Genomic DNA, 4,427 nt, shown 5'->3' on the forward strand with positions numbered 1-4,427 from the left:
TTGGTCTTACATTAATGACAGTAATTCAGTGTATGTATAAAATTGTATTGGTATGCTTTTGATTATTTTCACAGGACAATTATTCGGTATTAAAGCTGGTATCTTATTCTGGAATTGGGAGTCGGAGACTTTCTGAGTCTTTGTCGAAATTGGTTTCTGGCTGGTCATATGTAAATATAATAAAAACGATATACAAAGAGGAGATAGGTTTAAGATAAGACTCATTAAAACAGGTTTATTGCCTGTGGGGAGTTGAACATAACATGCAAAGGAGAGTGCTTTGACTAATTGTTCTAAGTTGTTGATGTTTTAATTTTATTTTAAAATTTCATTGTTAATATTATTTCTATGCTTAATTTTGTGTATGTATGTGTCTGTGTGTGACTATGCACATGCGAGTGCACATGGCTTTGGAGGCCAGAAGAGGGCATCGAATCCCCTGGACTTAGAGTAACAGATGGGTGCAAGTACTGGGGACTGAACTCAGGTCCTCAGCAAGAGCACTGTGAGCTCTTAACCACGAGCCAAATCTTTAGCTCCAGCTGTTGGCATTTTTGAGTCTCTCTAAGAAAGCTTATGCTTCGTGCAGTGGCTGCTCTCACATTCCAGTATGTGGTTACTGGTGTTAGCCATGGCTAAAAGAAGTCACAGAAAACATGATCAAGAAAGGCTTATGTTGGTGTAATTGCTTTTGACTAAATTCCACCATTTATGGGAGGCAGGAAGATGTTCAGTTCAAGATCATTCTTGGCCTAATAGAAAACTCTAGGTCTGCCTGGGTGTGGTGGTTTAAATATGCTTGGCCTACAGGAAGTGGTGCTATTAGAATGTGTGGCCTTGTTGGAGTAGAATTGGCCTTGTTGTGTGTCACTGTTGGGGTGAGCTCAAGTCTCCTGTTCCTGCCTTTGGATCAAGATGTAGAAGTCTCAGCTCTTGAGTATCACATCTGCCTGGATGCTGCCAGGCTCCCCATCATCGTGATAATGGTCTGAATCTCTGAAACTGTAAGCTAGCTCCAATTAAATGCTTTCTTTTATAAAAGTTACCTTGGTTATTGTGTCTCTTCACAGCAATAAAACCCACACTAAGGCACTGGCTTATATATATCTTTTCTCAAACCAGAAACCAAAACCAAGTCTCTTGAGTTGTTGGTACAGTTCAATGGCAGAATGCTTACCTAAAACTAGCACAAAGAAGACTCTGTTTTCCATCACTAGCATGCACTAAAAAACCAAACCAAACCAAACCTCACAGAGCTGACATCTAATTAGTCCTTTAAAGTCCATTCTTTTCCTGCAAGCAAGTGTGCGAGCAAAGGCCTGGTGGACATTGAAGGAGACCTGGTTCTGGGGTCACCTTTATCATATTGACTTCTGGAAGCTCTGCTGTCCCCAGTGGAACAGAATTGACAGTAGTAGAGCAGCCATGAGGCTGTTGTCTGGTTGACATCAGTAGCCTGGCATCTCCTCAGCTGTGGTTATCAGTTTACCTGGTAAGCCTGGTAAGGACAAGATCCTAACCCCATGGAAAGCTCATTCTTAAATAATCTAGCTTTCTGCTTCAGCTAATATTTCCACTGTGGGGCCTATGATAGCGCAGTAGGCAAAGAAGTGACCAAATGTGAGTGACACAAAGGTGAACTACAGATTTGGATTCGTGACACCAACACAGCTTTCCTTGAGCTCCACCTATTGTGACAAGAGTATTATTAGTGAATTTACCCATCAGATATAGTTATGCTTAGTACCCATGAAGGTCCAAGATCTCAGTCTACTGAAGTCTGCATATATTTGCATAGAGCCCATGAACATCTTCCTATAGACTGCTATTCTCTCTAGGTTACTGCAATGGCTACTATAAACAGCCCATGAATAGTTGTTGTGCCTACTATTTAGAGAACAGTAAGAAAATAGTCTATGCTATTCCGTTTGGATTGCCAGCCATGTTGCCTGGCATTTGGAAGGCATCAAGCACTGTGTAGAAAGAAATTAAAAGCAGCCTGTGTTCCAAAGTCAGAGGATAGCAATCATTTTGGAGTGAAATTGAGAGGAAAATGGATAGGAAGTATTATAAAAGGACTGACTGTCTCTTGCATGAAACAGTCAGGATAGGTGTCTCCAGTTAGGAGACATTTGATGGAAGCAGAAGGAAGTCAGTCATGAGGGTTTCTGAGAGAAAAGCACTTAAAACAAGGGGGATGGCAAAGTCAAGGGCCTGGAGGAGTGATCTGGATGTACTGAAGGTTTTATTTTTCCACTGCTGGCGTGGGACCACGACTTCACAAATTCAGGCAAGCATTACCACTGGGCCACACCGTAGCTCTGATCAGTACTTCTGAACAACTTAGAGGAGTGAGGTGTGTCGGGGATAGAGAAAGTTGGTGAGGGGTTATGGCAGAGCAGCACTGGGAGGGAGTAGATTGCCACAAAGACTCAAGCTTTTCCTTCCAAGGGGTAGAAGCTATGGGAGACCTTGGAGGTAATCCTAGAGACCTTCGAGGGGCTGTGGTTAAGATCGAGGTGAAAGGGTAAGTGGATGATAATGATGGAGGTGACAGTAGTTAAATGTCAGATTCTGATCTAGGTAGATATGCTGATATAGATAGATAGACAGATGTTATCGCACATTGTCTGGATACGAGTGAAGGAGACATAGACATGACCCCATGGCCTCTTGTGTCAGCATTGAGATTCTCAGGTATGATGTGGGGGTGTCTATGATTTGGGGACATGTGGAGACAGGGACGCTGTTGCAGTTTGGATCTGTAATGCTCTCCACACACTCCTGGGTCTGAGCACTCAGTCCCTGTACGGTGGTGCTGTTCACAGAAGTTGTAGTCTTTAGAATGAGACTGGAAATGTTCAGATACCAGAAGCTATCTAGAGAAAGTGGGTCAATGTTGGGTGGGCCTTGAGGTTTACAGTCTGGCCCTGCTCCCCATCTCTCTCTGCTTCCTGGTCAACTCCATGTAAGCATGCAGCTGCCTCGTACCCTAGTTTCTACAGACCCTCCCTCCACCATGTCTTTCCCTGACAGCCTGGACTGTAATCTCTCAAACTGTGAGCCCCTCAAATCCACCTGACATTTGGTCACAGCAGTGAACAAGATTGCTCACACAGACACCCACTACAGAGTGCCCCTGTGAAGGCTACAGGTAGCTGGTTGAGTGGCAGACATGCCCGGCATGTTATAGGGGATTTGAGGATGGGTTCAGGGTGTATGGTATAGTATTTAGAGTACGGTGCTTAGGGTGGAAGTAAGGGGCTGAAGGGCTTTTATGAATATGCTTTAACCGTCTTAATCTGTAACACTTAATCTTTTCTTCTTGAGGCTTCCTCCTCGGGGCATTGGGATTTTGACCAGTGAGAAGCAGCAGGCAGAGAGAACCTGGAGGGCAAAAGTAGAAGAGTGTGTGCTCTTGCTGGCAGCTCGGAAACATGCCAAGGCTTTAAAGCAGGTTGCTAGTGTTAGGTTAGAAGGAAACTTCCGACGATGTCAATTTGTATTAGAGCTAGTGCTTACAGAATTGGGGACTACCCTGAACCTTTTTCCTGATTGGCTTTCAACCAGCCATGTGTAAAAGAATGATGGACGAAGAGGTGACAGGCTAAACACGTGCAGGAAGAGTGAGACTTTGAAACGTCAGGAGCAAGTCAAAGAAATAGCTTTGCGAGATAGCATCTCCAGCGTCATCCCGCTGCTGTTAGCAGATAGGACATGTAAGAAGTCTCCTGGGCAGAGAGCAGTAGACTATCCCCAGCACTGTTTAGGGGAGATGCTGCGATCACAACAGTATTTATTAGAACAACTTGACAGAAATAATTAAAAATGATTTATAGTTATATTAACAATAGCCAAGAATCTTCTAATGATGGTTGCTCTTGGTTTCATGCACACCTCTTTTATTGTTGAAAGAAAGACTCGATTGTAAGTTGAAACGCAGGAAAATAGGTGCCAATGTGTGAGTAGGTTTACACAATAGACAACCCCCCCTATACATAATTTATGAGACTCAGCCTTTTATAATGTCCATCCTTGAAGATTTTTCACTCTGGGAAGCATTTTCCCCAACAAAGTTAATATTTCTGGCATGGCTTTAAGACATTAGTTCCTTGAGGTGGGAACTGAACTCTGGGCTACCTGCGGTCCAGACAAGTGCTCTGTCACTCACTCAGCCTCATCGTATGGTAAAGGAAAGAATTGCTGCAGAGTTCACGGCAACCTCAGAAGGGAGAGGTCCTATCTGCAATGGCGCTGTGCACTGGCTTATCTCTGGGCCGGAATAATATAGAAGCTGTGAGCAACTCAGGCTGAAAAATTAATTCTACTGGTTCAGGGAGGTGGGGCTGCTGGATGTATAGGAAAGAGACCATGTCAGGTTTTCCTGTTTGCCATTCAAGAAGGAATGTGTCTATAAACACAGAAAG

This window comes from Rattus norvegicus, chromosome 15, assembly GCF_021556685.1.
Source record: "Rattus norvegicus strain SHRSP/BbbUtx chromosome 15, alternate assembly SHRSP_T2T, whole genome shotgun sequence".
NCBI lineage: Eukaryota > Metazoa > Chordata > Mammalia > Rodentia > Muridae > Rattus > Rattus norvegicus.